The following is a 10,048-nucleotide window of genomic DNA, read 5'->3' on the forward strand; positions in this document are numbered from 1 at the left end:
TTTAACCAATCTTGAATATGGAAGATGATGGGAAAAATTCCTCCCAAAAAGAGGGAACAGTTCTGTTTTAACTTCACAATAATAAGTAAAATCCCTGCTAGTAATGAAATTAAGATTTCTGGTCATAAGCTCCTCCTGCTAAACCCTCGTGCTGATTTGCATGGGATGGCATTTTAAAAACTGCTTTTGACACTGTTGCATAAGCAGAAAGCCAAGGCTCCCAGCAGATTTGTCTTCAGCTGGTCACATAACCCCTCAACCTCTTTGTCATAAAAGACAATGGATCAAATTGAGGACCTCTGCTAAATGACCAGGAACAGAACCCAAACTGAGATTTTTCTGCAGAAACAAATAAGAAAATAACACAGTGAATTCCAAGTGTTTTCACTGACCCGTTATTTCCAGGTCATTATTCCAGGTCACTATACCGGGTCCATAAAAGGCATTACTATTGGCCGGTGACACATTATTTTAGGAGAGTTAATCCATGTTCTGTTGAAACAATAGACAATTTGCACTCCTTCAGGTCCATTATACTGAGGAGCAGGGCATTTTTAATGTGCCTGGAAGAAAAAGGTGCAGAAGGGTTGGGTGGGAAGCAGGAGACACAAACATCCCACATTTCCCTACTGGGGCCTGGTCCTAATGCTACAGAGTGAAGAGTCTTCCCATGTGCTCTAAAATTAAAAGAATGCTTATGTTAATTTTTTTATGTTACTTCATTGAAAATGCTCTTAAACTAATGGGCATTTCAGAGGACCAGCTCCCTTCCACCAACATCTTTGCCTATGCCTCAAAACCACTGTCCCCACAATCTTTAGGAAATAAAACATTCCAACTGTTCTTTCCCACAGCTCCACGTCCTTTCATTAGATAAATGATCTGGAGACCAAAGCTTACAGCCATACCCCAACCACAGCAGCTTTATTTTTTATGTTAAGAGTTTAATAACAGTGTACACTGCATGACACTAATAACAGACATTAAGTGGGAAGAGAAGTCCCAAGAGAGCTCAGCTGGCAAAATGGGTTCTCTCCTGGACCCATTTCCTGGTTTTGTTCTTTTTCATCCACACACTCACTCAAACAGTACTTATTTTCATGTTTGTCAGATCTCCTAGCTTTTGTTAACCTGACAAGTATAAAATGGTAGACCATTGTGGTTTGTTTTGTATGTCTGCTTGTTTGTTTTTGAGATGGAGTATCACTCTGTTGCCCAGGCTGGAGTGCAGCGGTGCAATCACGGCTCACTGCAACTTCCGTCTCCCAGGTTCAAGCGATTCCCTTGCCTCAGCCTCCCAAGTAACTGAAATTACAGGCGTGTGCCACCACACCCAGCTACTTTTTGTATTTTTAGTAGAGATGGGGTTTCACCATGTCAGCCAGGCAGGTCTCGAACTCCTGATCTCAAGTGATCCACCCGCCTTGGCCTCCCAAAGTGCTGGGAGTACAGGTGTGAGCCACATCACCCAGCCCTTTGTGGTTTTAATTGGCATTTTCCTGATTACAAATGAGGTCGAGCATCATTTCACATGTTAATTGGGCATTCCAGTTACTCTTCCTGTAAGATGTCTATTCATGTCTTTTCCCCCTGTTTCTACTGGGTTGTTGTTGTTTTTATTATTATTTCTCATTTGTCTATATTCTGAATACTAATTTTTTGTTATATGCTCAAGTATCTTCTTCAAATTTTTATTGAGAGAAATTCTGAATTTTAATTACTCTAACTTATCAACCTTTTGTGTTTTGCTTAAGAAATCCTGTCCTGCCCTGAGGTCATGAAGTAGAGTCCTTATTTTCTTCTTAAAATGTTTGACTTTTGCCTTTCACATTTAATCCATCTGGGATCAGTTTTGGGTATGGTGTGAGATAGGGATCCCATTTCATTTCTCCCACACAGTTAACCAATATTCCCAGCAATATTGACTGAGTAGTCCATGCTTTTCCCCACTGGACTGCAGTGTGATTAATGCATGGTCTGTTTCTGGGCCCTGTTTGGTTCCATTACACTTTTATCTATTGTTGGGCCAGTACCACACTATCGCAATGACTATAACTTTATACTCCATCCTGACAACAGAGCAGGTCCTCCCCTTACCCCCGCCATGCACATACAACTTATTTGGCTATTTTCATGGTCTGTTTTCCAGGAGGAAAAAGTAGAAGGAGGAAGAAGAAAAGGAAAAGAATAGTAGCTGATTTCTTTGTGCCAGGCACTGTGCTAATGATTTGACACATATTTTCTCATTTCACCAACAATCACCCCACATGGTTTAGATTTATTTATTTTTAACCCCTATTTATTTTTCTTTTGAGAAGGAGTCTCACTCTGTCACCCAGGTTGGAGTGCAGTGACATGATCTTGGCTCACTGCTACCTCCGCCTCCCAGGTTCAAGCAATTCCTGCGCCTCAGCCTCCCAAGTAGTTGGAATTGAAAGCACAGGCCACCATGCTTGGCTAATTTTTTGTATTTTTAGTAGAGACAGGGTTCCACCATATTGACTAAGCTGGTCTCAAACTCCTGACCTCAAGTGATCCACCCACCTCAGCCTATTTTATACATGAGAAAACTGGGGCTCAGAACAGTTTAATGACTTGCCAAATTCACACATCAAACAAGCAGCAGAGATATAAACCTTCACTCAAGTCTATTGGACTCTCAAGACAGTGCTCTTCCAGCTTCATTGGGGAAGCCTAGATTCCCAGAATCCTGTTTAGCATCAGTGTTTTGTAAGCCACTGGACTTCCACAGACCCCTGTCTGCCCTGCTTGGAAACTGCATCTGGGTATGAGGCTGGGCCTTAGCTTGTGGGTTGCAGGATGCTGACATGGGCCCTCAGTCCCTGCCCCTCACACACATTCTCCCCCAGGATGTGCTGTCAGCCTGGCTAACTCCTTTGTTGGGCATTTCTCTCTAATTGTGAAGCATTTTCTGCTCAACCTGGATTGTTGGTTGGGGAGGGGCGAGGAAGTAAAGTGGAAGCTATTCCAGACAAGATTCAACTTCCTGACTATAGCTTTTGCCAAGCAACTCAAGAAAATGCCCGCAAGGGAACCGGCACTGTCCTTTTCAGATGAGAATAGCTGAGCTCTCTATGCACATAATAAACCCAACTGGCCTGGTGGATTCACTGGCTGTAATTACGTGGTTGAGGTTAAATATATTTTATGGACAAAAGCAATGATAGACGGGTTCTTTGTACAAAAGACTTCAGCTCATTTGAGGTTTAACCATTTTTAAATTTAATAATTTTTAAAAAGCCACAATTGCAAAGGTCAGATCTAATTCCACTGCCTATTATGAGCTGCCAACCCGAGGCTGCAGCTTGGAGGCAGCTGAGGATGACTCAGGACCGGGAAAAGGGACAGCTGGACCAGAAAGGGGCGGGGCTCCTCCTGCCACTGTGCGTTCATGCAAAGACCCACTGTGTCAATTAGCACTGGTCTCGTTTTCAGGCCAATTCTAATAACAAATGTCTAATTCATTTTTCTAGCTTTGTCATGATGTTTTCCCCTTCAGTGTACATCTACTGTCCCTAGCTCCTTTGCCAGTGCCCTGTGTCCGTGGATTTATTTTTAAACAGTTTTATGAGACCTAATAATTCATTTCAAAACACCAATCAAAGTCCAGGTGCAGTCACTCATGACTATAATCTCAGCACTTTGAGAGGCCAACGTGGGCAGAACACCTGAAGTCAGGAGTTTGAAACCAGCCTGACCAACATGGTGAAACTCCATCTCTACTAAAAATACAAAAATTGCACACCTGGTGGTGCACGCCTGTAATCCCAGCTACTTGGGAGGCTGAGGCAGAAGAATCACTTGAACCTGGGAGGCGAAGATTGCAGTGAGCCGAGATTGCACCACTGCACTCCAGCTTAAGTGAAAGAGCAAGACTCCATCAAAAAAAAAACACAAATCAAAAATTAAAAAGCCATTTCTGGAATGTCAGGGACATTGGGTCATTCTTTCCAGTGAAGAAATAATAAGCCCACTTATTCTTTGGGCTTACAAACATGACATTGCATGTATCACTGAGGCATGTTTATTTGGATACATGTGTTGCCATCGGAGAAAGTTAGTCCATGAGTCAGAAACAGATGCCAGGAGAAGTGACTGTGAAATCCACCCCTGTGGCAAACACTTCATGGCTCCTCGTTTCTCTGCTGCCTCCACTTTGAGATAAGAAGAGGGGGTCTAGAGAAATCAAGCAAGTGCCCAGATCACGCAGTCAGTTAGGAAAGGTCCATGGCCTGGCCCCTCCCCCAGCACCCCATTGTGTATCTAGAGCTTCAGGTCACTGACAAGATGAGGTTCTGCGGAGGCATCTCTTGGCAAACAGAAGGACCCCCATACCCTAGGACTCTGAATGCAAGCCAGGCCACAGCCCTCAATGCCCAAACTCTATGGCACCACTCTCTACTCTGCCCAGAGTGGCTAAAAATCCAAAACTCTCTGAAAGTCCAACCCAGCTTTCTGTCCCCTGGGCTGGGCCAAAGACTTTATCTAATATATAGGGGACATTCTGAAATAATCTAGTCCAAGAATTCAAATTCTCCAAAGGCTCACTTAACAAAACTGTGTAAAATATCATCCACGATAAAATAAAACCGGTTACAAAACAATTCTGCTGAGGTGCTCTGCAAATTATTGCCTCCACGTCTCTGCCCCTGGTCTTGCCCTGAATTTGGGGGATCCATTCTTCACTCTGTAGCCAGAATCTTGACTCCAAAATGCAAATCTGATCATCTTACTCTCCACTGCCTCCCCTGCAGAAAGGCTCCCACAGCTAGGGGGCAAGGTCCAACTTCCTCAGCCCGGCACACAGGACGCTCCGGGATTGGGCCTCTGCTGCACACCCCTCCCCTCTGGGCACAGCCACACTTGAGTATTCTCTCCCAGTCCCAGACCGTAGCCCTCGCCTGAAGACACACATCCTGCACCACCCCTAGTGAAGCCCTGGCCTTACCTGTCAAGGCCCCTCCAGGAAGCCTTTATGTCCCCTATACTTAGTGGGCACTTAGGTGACACTAGGATCTCAACCAAGCACATTATTGACTGTCTACTTTCATTCTCAGCAGCCCTGGGTAGATGCACTTAAGGAAGGAGACTCTGGAACCCAGAGATGCTGCTTGATTTATCCACTGCCCACCACCAGCCGAGACCAAGCCTGGATGCCACAGGGCCTTCCCTACCCACCACCCACTCCAGGGCTGGGTTAGAACTCTTCCCTGCACCCCTACAGCCTTCTATGCAGCGTTGAGCTCTCTGGTTGACCACCAGAAGGTGAACCCCTGAAAGCAGGGGCTCAGGTTCAATTGTCTGCATCCTCAGTTCCTGACCAGCCCCTAGCACATTGTAGGTGTTCAATTAATATTTGCAAAAAGAATGAATGAACCATAGGTACAGATGCCTATTGGTAAATGGATTTGTTAAACAACAGCCACAGAAAAATACTGTAGAGCCATAACCTGTGCAGTTATTGTGGAGAACACCACTTGCACGCTGTATACAGGGGCATGTCCACTTGCCTAGAACCTGCCTAGAACAGGGTCTGGCATATATTTAGTGTCCTGTAAATGGTAGCTATCATTGTGGGTGACGGTAATTGCCAAGTCATTGTCTTCGTTATTAGATGCAGACTCATTAATATCCTAATGAGTAGGAACATCATTCCAGTGATGGCCTATGAATTAGGGGGATTGTCCTTAGCAAGGTCTGGTCCCCAGCTCTCTCCTCTTACCACGCAGCATGCTTCTTGGTTAGCTCTCAGTGCCGCTAGCTATGTAATCAGGCCCCAAATTTGAGTATTCTATTAAACATATTATTGGAAAGATAAATCGGTTGCTCGATTCAATGTGTTTTGAGGCATATGGATGCAAATTACATTTATCCAGATGTTTAGCAGGTTCGTGCCAAACCATTTAAAACATAAAACAGATAAGTTCCTTAAGCCTAATTTTCAGCTTCTCAAGGATCCATCCTCAGCAGATGGCTGGGAAAATGAATGCTGGAGAAAAATTAAGGGCTGTCTGTATCTTTCATATTGACATGGGGAGCAGTTGGGGTCTGCTAGAAACTGAGAATGACCACAAAATGTAATTATGATTGTAATGAGAATGGGTTAAGCTTAAACTATTTCTCATTTTCATTGCAGTCACTGCCACAAGATGGAGTGGAGATTAATGCCAGGCCATTTCCTGTGCTTGTTATACTCTTTGTCATTAGAATAAAACATCATAATTTGAGCATCTCATGTACACTGAGAAAGATGGCTGGGGAGGAGTGGCCAGAGCACCGGCCAAATCTTCATGCTCTGGGGGGCTCCTCTGCGGTTGGTGACCACCAAGGGAATTGGGGCAGACACGCCATAACCCAGACTATCCATCATGTCTCATCATTCTGCATGCTGGACTAGGTCAGAGCCTCATTCTCTTCAACTGTGGAATGGGGATACCCACAGAGTCCTCTTCCCAGAGCAGCTACAGCTGCCAACAGAGAAGCGACTTATGAAAGGGTTTTTTGCACACTGTAACGCACTGTTCTAGTGCAAGGAGGGCATCAGCTTCTGAACTAAAAAGATCTGAGTTCACTTCATAAACACTCACAGCTGTGTGAACTTGACCACGATACCTCTGCAGGCCTCAGCTCCTCATCTGTAAAATGAGAGGTCTCATTGCATTAGAGTTTTTGTAAAAAGTAAATGAATATTACATGCCTGGAACAGGGCCTGATGTATATTTGGTGCCTATAAATGGTGGCTATAATCTTGGGTGACGAGAATTGCCAAGTTCATCGTCTTCTTCTTCATTACTTGTTCCTGGCTCATTAATATTCTAACAGTACAAGTAACAACACTGAGGATTGTTCATTTGAGTCAGGAGTTTCCCATCACAGAATTCTTTATTTGAACAAAGTCTTACCTGGAAGCCCCACGTGTGAAACAGGCAGGAGCAGAACTGCTTTGGTTCATGAGCAGGCAGGGGCCTGGGGCTGACAATGTCTCCAACCCTCATCCCCAGCAGTCCTGAGGGTGCAGCCCTGGGGAGCCCAAGTGTTAAGTAAATCGCTTTATTGGTCCAAATCTTCCAGCTGTACCTGCTGCCTGCTTGTCTAAGCTCCCTGAAACGCTTTCTCTTCCTTTAAGGACCTCCTCCAGGGTTGCCTCTGTTTGACACCTCCCTTGACCTCCAAGCACAGTTAGTTCCTGCCCCTGTTGTAGGCTGAATTGTTAAAGGCCTAACCTCTGGTACCTGTGAATATGGCCTTACTTAGAAATAGGGTCTTTGCTGCAAATGGTGGCTATAATCTTGGGTGATGGGAATTGCCAAAGTCATCATCTTCTTCTTCATTACTAGTTGCAGGCTCATTAATATTCTAATAGCACAAGTAACAACACTGAGGATTGTTCATCTGAGTCAGGGGTCATAAATTACTTATGATGTCATTCGTAAGTTGAGAAGACACTAGAACAGAATGGGCTTTTAAGACACTGTGAATGGTGTCCTTATAAGAGGAGATGAGACATAAAGAGACCTACACAGAGAGAGAACACCATGCAAAGACAGACACACAGAGGGAAGACGGCCATGTGACCACAGAGGGAAGACAGCCATGCGACCACAGAGGGAAGACAGCCATGTGACCACACAGGGAAGATGGTCATGTGACCACAGAGGCAGGGATTGGAGTTACATGACCGAGGGACTCCAAGGATTGCCAGCAACCATCAGAAGCCAGGAGAGAGAGCTTGGCTGTGCTGACATCTTGATTTCAGACTCCTAGCCTCAATGACTGTGACGATAAATGTCTTTGTTGTAAGCCCCCAGTGTGTGATACTTTGTTATGGCAGCCCTAAGACATTAATACAGTCTTACTGGTCTGCCTGGGTTGCTGTAACAAAATACCATAGATTGAGTGGCATAAACAACAGAAACTTATTTTCTCACTGTTCTGGAGGCTGGAAGTCCAAAGTCAAGACATCAGCAGAGCTGGTGTCTGGTAAGGCCTCTCCCGCTGAGTTGCGGATGGCCACCATCCTGCTATATCTCACATGGCCTTTTATCTGTATGCACACATAGAGACAGAGAGACAGAGAGAGAGAGCTCCCTGCTGCCTTTTCTTTTTTTGAGAGAGAGCGAGCCTCGCTCTGTTGCCCAGGCTAGAGTGCAGTGGCGCAATCTTGGTTCCACCTCCTGGGTTCAAGCAATTCTCAGCGTCAACCTCCTGAGTAGCTGGGACTACAGGCACACGCCACAGTGCCTGGCTAATTTTTTTTTTGTATTTTTGGTAGAGACAGGTTTTCACTGTGTTGGCCAGGCTGGTCTTGAACTCCTGACCTCATTATCCACCCATCTCAGCCTCCCAAAGTGCTGGTATTACAGGAGTGAGCCACCTCACCCGGCCTGTCTCTTCTTATAAGGAACTGAATCCTATGGGGTCACGGCCCCAACCTTTTGACCTCATTTAACCTTAATTACTTCCTTAGAGGCCCCATCTCCAAATACAGCCACATTGGGGGTAAGGGTTTCAATGAATGAATTTGGGTGGGGACACATTCAGTTCATAACACGCCCCCATATCTCCTTTTTGACTCTCATTTCTCTGCAGTTTCCCCTAAGTGTGGGTCTGCATCTCCTGCAGACCAGGAACTCTCCAGGACAAGGTCTATGTTGGATTCCTCTGGGCCCAGCTCAGTGTAGATGCATGTCTGCCAAATATGTGGATGAAGATGGGATTGGTAGCAAGTGAAGGAATAAGGGCAATCTCAGATCACATTTCCTATAATGACTACTGGGCCTCGAAAGTCAGCTGACGTGAGCCCATTATCTGTCGCCATTCATCTCCTCTCTCCTCTCTCCATATTCTGTGACTCCTCATCATCTTGAATCAGCTCAGTCCTTATATCCAAAGGAGAATTTCAGAAAGAGGTTGGGATTGTTTACATCCATGGCAGAAATGTGCTAAAGTTTGCTAAATCTCATTTCATTTTTCAATTCCTTGGCAAACAAAACGACTATATTTCCCAGCCTCCTTTGCAGTTAGGGTAGGATCATGTGACTGCATTCTAACCAATGAGATCTGACAGGAAGTGATACAGGCAAACCCACACCTGGTTCTGGGTGATCATCTATACCAGTGTTTATCAACGGGAGGTGACTGATTTTTGTCCTTCATCAGACACTTGGCCATGTCTGGAGACATTTTGGTTGACACAATGGTCAGGGAAGGAGGGCTGCTACTGGCATCTGATGAGCAGAAGCCATGAATACTGCATCCTACCATGTACCAGACACCTACACGACAAAGAATCATCTAGCCCAAAATGGCTGTAGTGCTGAGGCTGGAAATCCTGATCTACACTCTATGTTCCCCATCAGTGATAACTAGACTTTAAGATGGGGCATCACAAGCTGGAATGGCCTGGCCCCTAAGTCACCACTTGAAGGTGTATCACCAAGGATAGGAAATTAATCCGCATCAGATTGGAACATGGGATAAAAACTCATCTTTCCTGTGTTAAGCGACATTTTTTTGTGGCTTAAAGCGCAAGTTTTGTAGCCCATCCCAGTCTCTCCTGACTACTGCAGCATCTCCAAGCAGCAGCCTGGATGACCAGAGAAAATGCCTGGTGGGAAGTGGGAGAAAAGAGGGCCCTTGTGGTCATGCGGATAACTTGCTACTTGGTCCTATGCAAGTTGCTTTCTTTTTCCTGAGCCACCATCTCCTCCCTCCAAAACAAGGAGGTCAAAGTAGGTGGCTGCTAAAGCCCTTCTCACCCACAAAGTGTCAAATTTCAAGCTGGACTACATCAAAATATAGCAAGGCACTGCAAGGAGAAGAAACTAGGCAGATGGCTGGGCCAACTCAAGGGCGAGGGTGTGGCTATGAACTTTGCCATCCTGGAGGGCTTTGGGTGGCCATGATGGGTGGTGAAGTTTCTACATCAATCCAGTTACCAGGCAGGATGATCTCAGGACCAGAAGAAAGGAGCAGAAGTGGGAAGGTCTACCGGAAAGAAGGGTGGCACTGTGGTCCCATCATGGGG

Source organism: Trachypithecus francoisi, unplaced genomic scaffold, assembly GCF_009764315.1.
Source record: "Trachypithecus francoisi isolate TF-2019V2 unplaced genomic scaffold, Tfra_2.0 Contig01579, whole genome shotgun sequence".
In the NCBI taxonomy this organism is placed as follows: Eukaryota; Metazoa; Chordata; class Mammalia; order Primates; family Cercopithecidae; genus Trachypithecus; species Trachypithecus francoisi.